The following is a 15013-nucleotide window of genomic DNA, read 5'->3' on the forward strand; positions in this document are numbered from 1 at the left end:
ATTTTTCCATATTTTTTTTCAGTTACGTAATTTCCTGGAATCTCCAGGCTGATCAACGAAGACATAATTCCCCCTCAATACAAATATCTTTTTATTAAACAATGCATGTAATATCTTCAATGCGTTTACTGAGAGAATCAATAAAGTATCTTATTTAGCTGTCAAAATGGTTGTGAATGATAAATCGGAGCTGTTACAGCGAACAATATAATCCAATGCTGATCAGATGAAAACAAATTGCAGACTTTTGAGAGTGGGTCTCATTGGGGTATAAGCGTGACGAGGGATTGCCTATTTTTTGTAAGCGTGACACGTGAAAGTCAAATTATTTTATCGTGAAAACGGGAAATCAGGTCTAACGGGACCCGGGAAATGACATAACAATGAGAATTGCTTACTTACATAGTGTAAGCGGGATATGGGAATCTGACAAAACAGTAAGCGGGTTCGGGATCGGAACCCCCAAATGACACCCCCTTGAGAAGGAAAAGAACTTATAAATATAAAATTTTGTTACTGCACAGGAAAGGAACAAAAACTAAAATGTTCAAAACTTTTTGTCTTCAAAATATTGCTTTAGACCTCAAATTAGTCTTTACATATTTGACCTCAATGACCCCTCTCAACACCACTTTGCTAAACCTGTTTTTCTCTAAGGGAAATAAATCATAATAATTTGTACCTTCGTCTTACCAATATTCCAAAATAAAACTTTTTTTAATTTGAAGAGAATTATTTTTATTTTTAATCAGACTAAACACAGACAAGTTAAATTAAGAAAAAAATTGTCTATGAAGATAAAAAAAATTGTTACCTTACCTTCCAGTCCCTCACTACAGTATAATGTTACAAAAGGGAGGTAACTTTAAAGAACTTCCGAACACCACAAAAGGGGTCATAAAATACAAGTTTTCAGATTTACGATGAAATCGAAAGTGAGAAAAATACTCCACTACTTAATTTTCAAGCTTTTTGCTAACCATGATTTAACTTCAGACTAAAGAAACTATCTTTTGTTTAATTTGAATGTTCTTTTTAGACGTGAGAGGTTTACTCAGCGTATAAGGTTTCAATAGTTGCTGTCAATGTCAACATGAATCAGTCTGTTCGCCAGATTTTCTTTAAATACATTACGTAACGAAAATAAAAAAGTTCTTCCCTGTCAAGTAAATCAATATTTTGTCCTTTGTGTAAAATACTAATCGTTGCATGTTATATCGAATTAACAATTGTAGTTTCAAGCATTGAATGGTCCCGTCCCACTTTATAGCTCAAATGAATGTCTTTGCAAAGTAGATTCGAATACATGCAATGAGGTGTTGATATTTCACAAATATTCTCACAAGAAAATCTATGCAATTGAATATAGAAAGTAAGTTAATTTTTTAACCCCCTCATCATAAAGTTATCAATACATCTGTCTTCAGTTCATTGTCTGTTATATAAAAGCAAGGTCATCACTGAAGATCTTAATTAACTGCAAGTCATTTCATGTCTCTGAATGTCATAAATTGAACCAAATTCTAAATGCAGGGGTTAAAAAATCCACTAGCCCGACGCCCAGGACTAGATCATTTACGCCTCGGGCAATTAAAATGTGTAATCCGATATGCCCGAGGGACTAGTAACAAAAAATTCTCGATGTTTCCAAAATAGAAAGTGAAAAATCCCTTCATCACTATTCTATGTTAGCCATTTTCAATCAATTAAGTCATCAAGGATTCCAAGAATACGAACTGGTCCTGTTGTACATATTTTTAAAAATAGAACAAATAACTCTGGCATGTCTGGGTGGCCTGGTATCATGTGTTGATTGCAATTCTCGTACTTTAAATATCGATTTCTCATACCATTGCTTGGGATATTGTACATTGCTTATCGTGCCGGGATTTTCAATTAACGTAATTTGGGGGTATGATGTATTGATTGGTATTGACCTGTCTTGTTGCACAGCTCTTGAGCACGAAACCATGAAACAAAATATTTCTTAATATTTTAGTACGGGAACCGCAGGAAATTTGTCAGTTTCAAAACGAAAAACAGTAGATGAAGGGAGTAAAGAGGCTGAAAATTCATCCCCCAAAAATGCAAAATACGACAGGGAAAAGCCGCGGAAAAAATAATAATAGTGTCCAGGATAGCAGGGCTGTCAAGTCTTTAGTGCGAGACTCACACATGTTCATGCTTATTTGGCGGCATTTTCCTTTAATCTATTGTTTTTTCTCTTTGATCTTTACAATTTGGCCAAAAAATCATGCATTCACTTCCTGAAAAGTTGGCAGAACTGAGATACAATGATTCCCCTGGCAAGGTTGGCTGTTGCTGATGAAAAAAACAGACAATGCTCTGTGAATATTGCCTTTAGTTGCCCCAAGCACGCCAATAAATAGTCTGCTTTGAATGTGGGAAAAACTTAGTTAGGTTAAGCATCAAAAGAATAAATAACAGATCAACAAAAAATATTAAATACAGTGTATAATGTCTCCTTCAAAACAAAGGACACCCACTTTGTATTATGCAGCAAACTCTTGATTTTTAAGGCATACTAGGGCTAGCTGGTCAGTTTTGATGGACTAGCAGTTCTTCCAACAGGGCTAGTAAAATTCTGCTGCCAATAAGTCCTGGGCTAGTTAGCTGTAACACAATTTTTTAACCCCTGAAATGACTAAAAAAAGGTGACACAACTTAATTTTATACTTAAATTTTCAAAATTCAAAATTTTAATCTTCATTTACATTTAATTTTAAACAAATGACCTCAATATTTTCATTCACATAAAACATTATAAGCCCCGCCCCTTCCCCCCTAAGAAAAAACATAAGCTACACAAAAGATTGTGAGAAAGAACATTAAACATCATTAAATAACTCTTAACAGAAAGTGAACTAAGGGGAGATAACTCACTTTTACTTTATTTACTTACAAACCTCATAAAATGAATTTTGTATTATTATCCTTTTTCCTAATATAAAGTTGACCTTTAACTGTACTTAACTCAGAGTTCAAGGTCACATATATTTTGTCCACCACATTAAATCCTTAAATACACTATGTAAACATTTGTGGTTAGCTAAAAGCTGTACTTGACTGGAAGCTAATCTTTAAAATGGCCTGGGGATATGTGACAACATACCAAATCGATGGATTATCTTTAACAGACTGCTGACACTTCAATATTATTGTCCAAATATTGACAATATTTTTCCATTCATGCTGAGCAAATTGACACAGCCCTTTAACAAAACTGGATTCAAATAATTAACCCAATTAGACTGGATCTTAAATCTACTTTTTCCTTTAACTTAATTATTTTCTTTACAAAAGTATTTACTGCCTCTGGCCTTTGTTAGTCTTATATGATTTTTGATTTTAGTTTCTTGTGTATAATTCGGAGTGTAGTATGACGTCCATTATCACTGTACTAGTATTCATATTTTTTAAGGGGCCAGCTGAAGGACGCCTATGGGTACGGGAGTTTCTCGCTACATTGAAGACCCATTCGTGGCCTTCAGCTGTTGTCTGCTCTATAGTCGGGTTGTTGTCGCTTTGACACATTCCCCATTTCCTTTCTCAATTTTACTTACAATTTATTGGATTACATTGTATATGCATGTATATCAAGAGACATGTGTTAAATTGTCCCTGGTATATCTTTATAACTTTCTTTGGTCAGTTTGACCATATATTATCAAGGAGAAATCACATATATCTAATTTAATACCAATTACTATTATAAGTAATGCAAACTGATAGAATTTAATAATTTAAAAGAGGTCTGTTTAAAAAAATCGACCTTATGATATGGATATTGAGTAAAAGAGAAATCATTTTGATCAAATTCTGACGTTTTCTTCTGAGCTCATTTATTTGTCCAGATAATTTTGTCCTAGCAGGTGCATCTGATCTACTTGATCCTCACTGACCAGAGCACTGAAAGTATTCCTGCAGATTGTTGTCCCAGAGTTCTATAACTTCTACCATACAAGGACAGGAACCATAATCAAGTCAAGGTAGCTGGACATTGCATTCAACCATCAACCAATCAATCTTATTATTCATATTTTCCTCAATTCAAAGCAAATATTCAATGCACAATTAAAAATACTAGAACACACCCGCGAAATCGCGGGCATTCAGAGCGTAGTTTAAAGTATGTAAAGTATTGTTGGAAGAATTTTGTAAAATACAGAATGACTGGAGAATTTAAGCAAAAGTATCATAAGTCATAGGTTATTGGGGACAGTAAAATGTTTTTTTACCCTCCACCTTTATTTCCAAAGTTCTCAATTTTTGGTTTTCTATCAATTTCAATATGAACATACATTTAGTATGTTATGAACATTTATTGAAGTAAGGAGCCTGTAATTCAGTGGTTGTCGTTTGTTTATGTGTTACATATTTATTTTTCGTTCATTTTTTGTACATAAATAAGGCCGCTAGTTTTCTCGTTTGCATTGTTTTACATTGTCATTTCGGGCCTTTTGAAGCTGAGTATGCGGTATGGGCTTTGCTCTTTGTTGAAGGCCGTACGGTGACCTATAGTTGTTAATATCTGTGTCATTTTGGTCTCTTGTGGAGAGTTGTCTTAACATGGCAATCATACCGAATCTTCTTTTTTTTTTATGTAATCAATGAATTTTGTAAAAGATTTAATGACTGGAGAATTTCAGAAAAAGTATCAAAAGTTCACATGAATAATTTTAGCGCTTATCTGTATATTATGAACATTCATTACTATATAAATAAAGCGTATTTACTTTCAATTCTTAGTTTACTAATCGATCTATGGTGATCATTGATATAGTATACAGACCCTCTCTATTTAATAAACTCTGTGACCGCCGTGGATAGTAAACTTGAAAATGATAGCAGATAAAATTCTGAAAATACACTTTATTCGTAGTATATGTATGTTCAAAGTATACAGAAAAACGCAAACCGGAAGTCTAATCTGACTTAAAATTTCGTACAATGACGGGACAATATCCGGATGCCTTTTTTCTCGTTTTTCTCCTAAAATAACTCAATCTGAATAATCATATGAATGGATGACAAATGCGACTATGCACTGTACCTATAGGACACAGAGGCGTGTTGATTAATTTATTCTGGAAAGAAGAGAAGCGACACCAAAAATGAGGTCTTCTCGTTTAATAGTATAGATAAGAAAATAAAATTTGACCTTTCTAAATTTAGAAATGATATGATATTAAGACCAACAATTTCGAGGCCTTTTATAGCTGACTATGTGGTATGGACTTTGCTTATTGTTGAACCCCGTACAGTGACCTATAGTTGTTAATTTCTGTGTCATTTGGTCTCTTGTTGAGAGTTGTCTCATTGGCAATCATACCACATCTTCTTTTTTATAAACAAACAAATCGTATCACTCATTCTTTTTCAATAATCTACCCTGAGACTATCATCAAAGTCTACCTCAAGTTATATCTGTACAATCTAGCCAATCATCCTAAATCCTGCACCGGATGACAATATTTCAACCTGTTTGTAGCTTTGAATGATCCTATTCAAATCAATATATATAAAGGATTGGCGATATTTATTTAGGTTGATATATATAACACAACAAATTGACAATCAATGATTTACGATATGTTTTACACATTTTGTTCAAAGATCTGCCACTCCTTTAGTCTGAAGTCTAGCATGCTAATTTAAGTTTAATAATTGTACTAAATATCAAATAAACAGGAGTTTAGACACCAAAAAATAAATTTTGAAAAGAAGAATAAATTGCCCTACTTACAATTCAACATGTCAATGTTCAGTGAATAGTGAAATATAGGTCAAAGCCTTGTCATATAACAAAATAAGGTCATAATGAACATCAATAGTAAGTTTCATGTTAGTAATAAATTATCTGCAATCATTACATCTGTAAAACCATAATTGTATATCCTTTCTTGAAGTTATCTCCCTTATTCATATTCCGGAAAGACAATTTCTATAGTATGAAAATAGCTTAGTCTGTTATATCCCTTACACATATACCAAGGAAAGACAACTGTAAATGACATATCCCTTACACATATACCAAGGAAAGACAATTGTAAATGACATTTCCCTTACACATATACCAAGGAAAGACAACTGTAAATGACATTTCCCTTACACATATACCAAGGAAAGACAACTGTAAATGACATATCCTTTACACATATACCAAGGAAAGACAATTGTAAATGACATTTCCCTTACACATATACCAAGGAAAGACAACTGTAAATGACATTTCCCTTACACATATACCAAGGAAAGACAACTGTAAATGACATATCCTTTACACATATACCAAGGAAAGACAATTGTAAATGACATTTCCCTTACACATATACCAAGGAAAGACAACTGTGAATGACATTTCCTTTACACATATTCCAAGGAAAGACAACTGTAAATGACATTTCCCTTACACATACAACAAGGAAAGACAACTGTAAATGACATCCCTTAACTTATAATATTGAGATTTTTCATATGGTAAAAGAGGGGGAGAAGTATCCTTAAAAAAACAACTATTAGTATTCTTATTTTTCCATTTCATGGGTTTTTAGGGTGTATCTTCTCCCCCTTTTTTCAATATAAAAAATCTAAAAATTTCTACCTGTGGGTCTCACTCAGCTACCAAATTTGTAACCTAGAACCCACTTGACTTAAAGCTTATCTACATGTGTTTGAAATAAATTGTTTGTTCAATTATCAAGGTACCCTAACATAGGATTCCTCCATTATTCTGTATACTATTCATTATATATATTACATACCCTATTATATCACAATCAAATTGCCATGTCATACATTATTTTTCACTTCTTAATTCTAACACTCAGATGTTGCTTGAAAAACAAAGCCCACTGAAATATTTCTGTGAGGTCAATGACATTTCTTAAATATCAAGAGATAATGGAACACAAAAGGCCTAATTCTCAACAACACCAAGTTGGTCTGATAACAATACATAAAAGGCCCAAATTCTGAAGGTCACCTAACATGTATAATAATACCTATAGACCCGTACTTAAATACCTAGGAAAAAGTTAAAGTTTTATTTCATTCTTATATCTTATATTTACACTAACAAAAGTTACGAAATTTAATAGGTCTGAACAAAATTATCTGATCGAAAAAACGGTAAATTTTTTGTTCCAGCTCAGATTTCATGTCCTGACCACAAGCAAAGATAGGACAATAAGCGGGTAGTCTTTTATCTCTAATCACGGATATGTCTGTACGTAATAAACCATAATTGTCAATGTGATCAAATGTACTTTAGCTTTAATAAAAATCGGAAATTTAAATTTCTGTGGTTGAATATGGTTTAAAATAAAATTCTGATTTAAAAAAATATAATTGTATTCTTGTCGTTTAGTAGGAAATGCACCTTTTCTTGTAAAAATCTTATCATCAAATTCCATTTACTACCAACTAAAAGTTTACATTATAAAAAGAGATACACCAAGCGTGTATTCTTAAATTTAAAAGAAAATATGCAATATCCTTGTACAAAATTCACAAAAAATTATCAAGTTTAAATTATTTAATCATGCTTAAGTTATTTTGACAGAATTGAGTATTGGTATATATATAAGACACATTTTGTTTCAAATTATGTACTTATCACAAAGGAGTATGTTCGATAAGGTCCTAAAATGGCCCCCTTTTTTAGCGTTAATTTCAAATTCGGATTTATTGAACAATATCACAATAGATTATAGCTAAAACATTGACTAGATAGGATATAAGCCATTTTGTTGAAAATTTTACGTTTCTGCGTTTCATTATGACGTCACAAGTTGTACTCATATTGATTTTTCACGAAAAAATCAATGAAAATGGGTAAATTTCCAAAGATTATTTGACAGGAAACATAGAGCGCATACGTCGACAACAAAGATCTTTTAAAATAATGTTTGTGAAGACATTTAACATGTCTTATTTGAATATTAAGCTTGTCGACGCCTGCGCTCTATGTTTCCTGGTCCTTTATTTGGTTGAAATCCAGCTGATTTTGTCTAATTTCACCAAAATCCCTTATCTTGACCTTTTTGGGATGTAAAAATCAACGTGTTAGAACTAAACTTTGACAAAAACAGCTCTGTTTAACTTTCTCACATGTCTCTAAGGCAACTTAAAACAATTATTGTCTTGTAACAATGAACTTTATAATTGGGGCCAAATATGGCACTTACCGAACTTACTCCTTTTAGACAATTTAATTACCTAAACATTTCAATTAGTAATAATTTATAACATCTCCTCAGTCAATCTAATTAAAAACCGATCTCTCATCGCTCCTGTTTCTGATATGTCGCGTGGGAGTTCTAACGAAACCCGCTTTGAGGTCACATGTGAGTGACCTCGTAGGAGTGTCTTTTTCGACCAATGAAATTGAGTCTTCCACGATCTTGAAAGTTTATCGTAAGGTAAAGGGATGTAACTCATTTTATTTACGACGAAATCGTCAGTCAAAGTAATTCATAAACTTTTTTGATTGGCTTGTTAATAGGTCGTCAACTCATTTGCATATCATCATAAATTCATAACTTCTAGTTCACTCACAGGTGACCTCTGAGCGGGTTTCGTTAGATCTCCCACGCGACATATCAGAAACAGGAGCGATGAGAGATCGGTTTTTAATTAGATTGCTCCTCAGTGACCCTATTGGTCCTCCCTTGGTTGAGTCAAATAATCAAATTTCAAAAATATTGTCAAAAAGGTATGGACTATAATCCACAATCTTTATTCTACATGTACACTTATGTGTGGATTCATTAATATTCGTTGGATACTAATTTTCTTGGATTTCGTTGGTACAGGGGAACCTCAAATTTAAATGTTCAGTGAATTACAAATTTTCTAAAAAATTGTATATATATGCCCGTTTAAATGGTTTTACACTAGTAATTTTTTAGGCCCTTTATAGCTTGTTCACTCACTCACTACAGTTTGGTGTGAGCCAAGGCTCTGTGTTGAAGGCCGTATCTTAACCTATAATGGTTTACTTTTATAACTTGTTATTTGGATGGAGAGTTGTCTCATTGGCACTCATACCACATCTTCCTATATCTATTTGCCATCACCACAAATATGTAAGTTTTCCTCCATCCACAAAAACTGGTACCCATGAAAATAAATGAATCCACAGGAACATGTACCAGTGGTGGATCCATGGGATATGGGTTCCGGGGGTTGGAACCCCCTTTTTTTGGACGGTCAATGCATTTGAATGGGGACATACAGTTGGAACACCCCTTTGTCCTGGGTTGGGACCACCCCCCCCCCCCCCCTTTTCAAAATGGCTGGATCCGTCCCTGTGTACCTATGAAAATAAATGAATCCAAAGTAATTTGAATATATAAGTCACAATCATGACAGACAGTGATACAGTTTCTTTTTAAATACAAGTCTCCATATTTTATCAAATATTTTATCAAATTTCTAGTAAACAAGTGTTTTTATTGTTTATTTAAAGGGATTAAACCTAATTAACCACAGAGCTATAATAAATTACCACAAATAAATTCATTATATCGTTTATTGACAAGCGATATATATCTCCCTGTCAAACTTCTAAAGAATTTGACATTTATTTCACTGTTTTACATATTTTATATATTATATATATACACAAGGTGGAGTTTATCACAAATTGATGATTAATTATAAAGACTGCACAAAAATAAAGAAAAGTATAAATATTCTTCTTCAACAAAGAACAAATTTCTCAAAGCCCTAGTTGAGACTAAATGGAAACTTCTTATCTTCATGGCAATTTCAGTTTCTCCACATATGGACCTGTCATATATGGCTAATGTATAAATGTTTACAAGTCCCACTTTTTAATGTTGCTTTCATAGTATTATGGTGGGCCATTATGCATTAACATGGACTTTAAAACAAGTCCCACTCCTAATGTTGCCTTCTTTCTGATAGGTCCTTCTTTCTCAAAATTCTGGATTCCCATCTGTAACCTGGGCTCATGCTGATGGAATGCATGTATAAGTATATTCAAGGCAAGATTTCTATACCTGAATCCTTTCAAGTTCCATTTAATCCTACCTTCACTTTGAGCAAGAAGCAAGCTGTTTGATAAATTAATGTAATTTTTATTTCCTCTTAAATATTAATAATAATTTTCTCCCTTTCTGAATTCTGCCCTTATTTTTCTTAACACTAATCCCCCCTTCATATTTCAAAGCTTATAAAAAAAACATCTGGTTTCTTTCAGTACAAACTGGTACCTTTGAATGTCCAGCAACCCCCACATACTTCAAAGCGCAGAAAAACACCTGGTTTCTTTCAGTACAAACTGGTACCTTTGAATGTTATGTCATTTAAGTCAATATTGACTGTTTATCTAAAAGATAAATATTTCTATCAGATAATATGTTTTCATACCTGACAAAGACTCATTCAAGCTTTTAAAGAAAGAAAAATATAAATTACATAAGAATGTCTTTGTTGTCACACATGTCAAAATGAATCAAATATGGATATGTAGGAAAAGGGAAGGAAATTCCCCCTGATTGTAAAATCAAACATTGCACCTTTAATCAGTTAATCTTCTTGGTGTCCATGTCTGTCTGGTAATAATTCAGTTCAGTTGTACTTTCAGCATCATCTTTATATAATTAGTCCATTAAAGAACAACAATGTGTTTTTTGCAGATAAATTTTAATCTGAATTTAAGTCTGTAGTAAATTTGAACTCGATCTAACATTTGAATTCAAAGTCACCTTTACAAACAGTCCATGACTCCATGACAATGCGTGTCCCACAAAAATAATAATTCCACAGTATACCTTTTTGTTATAAGTCTTTCAAAAACTCTTATCTTTTTATTCAAAACATCAGATAAAAGTATGTAACAGCTAGTTAGTTTAGTAAAATGGTTTAAAAGAAACTCAAATTTAGGACCATTAACTCCCTGTGAAAAAAAACAAACTCAATAAAAAAAAATAAACATGATTTACAGTACTTACGAGTCTGAAGTTGATTAGACCTCTTGCAATTCAACAAAGAAAGTAAATTATTCTTGACAAAATACTTTAATTGGTTGCTTAGTTTTCTAAGTACTTTCTAATAAAAACTGTACTTTTATTTTTAAATTAATCAAAAGTCAATACAAAAACATGGTAATCCGTCTACCACCCAAGGACTAAGGCCGTCCTGTATGGCATTTTAACTTGTACTTTTCAATCGTAAATTACATTGTCAAATTAAGACGCAGGCACCTGTTGATCACAGATAATTAGATATTGCACCTAAGATGTCAGAATTTCTATGTTTGTAGAGATTCCTATCTTAATGACCAATTACATGCAAGATTAAAAGGGGAGATAACATAAGGGTTATCTCCCTTTTATTAAGGGTTATCTCCCCTACCACAGAATATGCCCCTGTGAAAATCTGGAAAAGAATTTTTCTCCTCTAAGCTGAAACAATTGATTCAAATATTTACTTTCAGTCTGTCTAAATGACCAATTAAATGCAAGATTAGAGGAGAGATAAGATAAGGGTAATCTGACTTATCTCCCTTACCACAGAATATGCCCCTCAGTGTATGAATCTGCTAGCAAAGAATGCACCAAGCTGTAACAACTGATTCAAAGATGTACACCCCGAGTCTGTAGATAATGCATATGGTAATTGATGCTAAGCATGCATAAAACAGGTTAACAGCTTGTTACAACATTTGAAATTAACATGTGTACTCTTACGTAAGTCATACAAATCTCTAATATTCCACTCTATTTTTTCAGATAAGTCAATTGATGAATCAATGAGATAGATCTTGCTGTTGCTTAAATTCGATTTCTTGAGTTTATATAACCTCTTACTTAAAAAATGGGATGAGATTTAGTAGTTTTCAAAGTAGTCAGGCTGACTCAGGCAATTTTGCACATTTGTACAAGGGGCCACATTGAGTCTGGGTGATCTTCTCTATCTATATTAGCATTCAGCTCTTTGTTGCCAAAATTTAGCCTAGCCCACATTTCAAGTCTATAGGATATGATCCCATAAGTTGTTGAATTATTAATTTAGTGAACATTTCACAACCTCTTTTCAGCCTGTAATTGCAAATAAAAGAAGACGCAAAAATAACTCGCCATACTGTAACTTCACCGAATTCATTCTGTATAAATGAGATATCAAATAAATTTATGACAATCGTTTCACAACTTACCTCAAATAACACTCTCCGAAAAGGTCATAAAAATGAATTACATGAAAATAGTAATTTTCACTTCGTAACAAGTCTCATTCAAGTATTTTACAACCAAATTAACAATGGCTACGTGAGGACAATAACAATACCTCGGTGTAATTGTGTCTGACGAGGGGTTGTAAACATCCAATAACACAATTAAATCATAATATTCTCTTTTTTTATCTTAATTTTCTACCTGGGTAGATTTGAAGGGGTAGAATTAAGATTAGGTTTTAAATTTCGTAAGTTACCCTAAGGTTACATCGTATGAATGTAATGTGTGTGAGGTTTTTATTTATATAACATTAGTTTTTGTTTATGTTTAATTGAAATGTATGTAATATTTACTCAAAATAACTTCAAGACAAATATGTGGTTTCGCAGGTAATAAATTATGACTTGCACCTTATCAAATTTCCGTTACAGCTCACCGATTATTTGCACAAGTGATTAAATTTTTTTAAATTCGACTTTTTTTTACAATAATGAAAATGGTAATTTTTGAAATCTCAAGAAGAGATTTTATATGAATTTATAGGGTTAAATATACTTACCATGAAATTACATTTATATTATATAGAATATGTTTGCTTTTACAACATGTTCTCATCGCAATTAACTAGGTGATTAAAAATTACATCCATGAGATGTACTCACCTACGTCATAGTTCACCTGTGTAACATACACTAGCTTTAGTTTTAATTTGTCGTTTAATTGAATAATTTCAATTAAGTGAACAAAAAACTGAATTTATTCCAGGGGTGGTGGTGGATTGTGGTAAGTATATTTAACCCTATAAATTCATATAAAATCTCTTCTTGAGATTTCAAAAATTACCATTTTATATGAATTTGGTTAAATATACTTACCATGAAATTACATTTATATTATATAGAATATTTACTGATTAACAAGCAGTATTTCATTTGGTGGAGGATAAATTCTCTCACACACATACAATTTCAACATATAAAAAATTATGTGAAATTTTTTAAAAAGTAACTCCATTAAATTTTGTATTACGGATATTAGTAAGAACCGAAATTACTGAATTTATTATACAATGAAGCTATGCTGCATAACTATATGTATCAATGGCAAACTTTGCAGATTGTATAAATACAAGTATGCAAAATTAATAGACTTGATGTAGAGTTGTCTCAATGGCACTCACATGTATATATATACCCCATCTTTCTATATCTGATGAATAAATAATCTGCAGGTCAGTATAGAAATAATTATATTAAAGCTCCTTCATTATGAGCTAAATGTGTTGTAATATTTATGCAACAGTAAATAAGCATTTATTTCTGAATAGGTTGTTCTTGTTGCTTGTACAAATCGACAAGAACTAATCCAACCTTAATTTCATTACTTTCCACTTTGAAACTTAAGTTTATTTGGAAACATTATTACCTTTCTTTAACTTTCCATTGTTTTCTCTATATTAATATAATAACAGATAATATATGATTGCTGTCGTCTTTTGATAACCTGATCAATATCACATCTTTCGAAATAAATTCTTTTCTACTTAATTAAAGAATTATAATCAATTAAAATATACTTTGTAAATAGGTGTCCTTAATACAATCAAAGTTTATTAAAGACTCAAACCAAAGTTGTTTCATGATTATGCTAAATCTGGATTAATCTTTAAACTTTTTTAAAGTTATAGTCCCTGAGAATTTGCTTCTCTGCTAGATATACTACATTTGTTGTACTTTTAATATTTTATAGATTTAGAATAAAATATTTTCATCAAGAGAAGTCTTGTACTATTGTATAATGACTATTCTCTAAACTGACTAAATTTAAAAAATCTGATAAAATTTCTATGAGTGGTAGAACCTTTGAATACAATGTCTACCATTTCAACCATGAACAATATTTTTGTTTTGTATTGGACTACTCAAGTGTAAAAATACAGAAATGGACAAATCAGTGGAAAAGTTTCAGTATACATGTTTCCATTGATATACTGCTTCCACAGAACATTTGGATGTTGAGCTGAATTAAAGCCATGATTGTTGTCCTTACAAGTCCAAAAAGAATGCTAACAGATGATTTTCTCCAGCTATGAAAAATCTGTCTAAAATAAAATGTTTTGATATTTCTAATTAACATTCACAACGGTTAACTTTCTAGAATATCTTGCCATGTACAGTTCCAAATTTAAAGAAACAAAAATTTGACATAATGAACAACTCTTGTATGTTGCTCTTGACAATTGTTTATATTAATTTCAGAAATTATTTTCGTTATCAGAAATACTAAAATGCAACTTGTCAAATATAGTTCTATAGTTGTATTTAAAGAAAAACACTTGTTTGGCAATATGGAAAACACTTGTACCAACTTGCAGTATCCTTAAGTGTTCTTAGTTATTTCAGAAATGGTTTCACTATCAAAAATGCTCATTTTATTTCTGTCTTGGTTCACCTCATCTGAATCCTATACATTCTGATATGATTCAATATATATCAACCAAACAGCTTTTGGTAGTATTTTGTGACTTCAACCCAGTCATTTGGTTAACTTAGTCACTCAGAAGAATTTTGCATTTGTCCCCAGATTTGGCAAAAACAAAATTAATGTGATTTAAATAATCACATCTTTCAAAACAATATTGAATCAAAATTCAAAGTAATTGTTTAAAATAAACACATTTCAATTTTGTGTAGCATATTCTTGCATAAGATACTAACTGTATGCTATATATTTATATTATTCTGGCTGGTAATATGGAAATTGAAAAGTGAATAATTACCATCAAT

The 15013-nt window shown here is 31.8% G+C and overlaps 1 protein-coding gene across 10 annotated transcripts in view; it reads right to left on the reverse strand.

The window, feature by feature from the left end:
• The window catches only part of LOC139501048 (kazrin-like), a 74975-nt gene that overhangs the window by 42557 nt on the left and 17405 nt on the right, over nt 1-15013 (reverse strand). Inside the window, exon 1 of one of the 10 annotated variants that reach the window (XM_071290008.1) lies at nt 12209-12418. The exons of 7 other annotated variants lie outside the window; for them this stretch is intronic. The gene's annotated coding sequence lies outside the window, so the exon portion shown is untranslated. Of the gene's footprint in view, nt 1-819; nt 1091-12208; nt 12419-15013 lie in introns of those variants that run through there. 2 more of the 10 variants (XM_071290015.1, XM_071290009.1) reach the window with 2 other exon arrangements.

The sequence above is a fragment of the Mytilus edulis genome, chromosome 13 (assembly GCF_963676685.1).
Source record: "Mytilus edulis chromosome 13, xbMytEdul2.2, whole genome shotgun sequence".
NCBI classification, from domain to species: domain Eukaryota; kingdom Metazoa; phylum Mollusca; class Bivalvia; order Mytilida; family Mytilidae; genus Mytilus; species Mytilus edulis.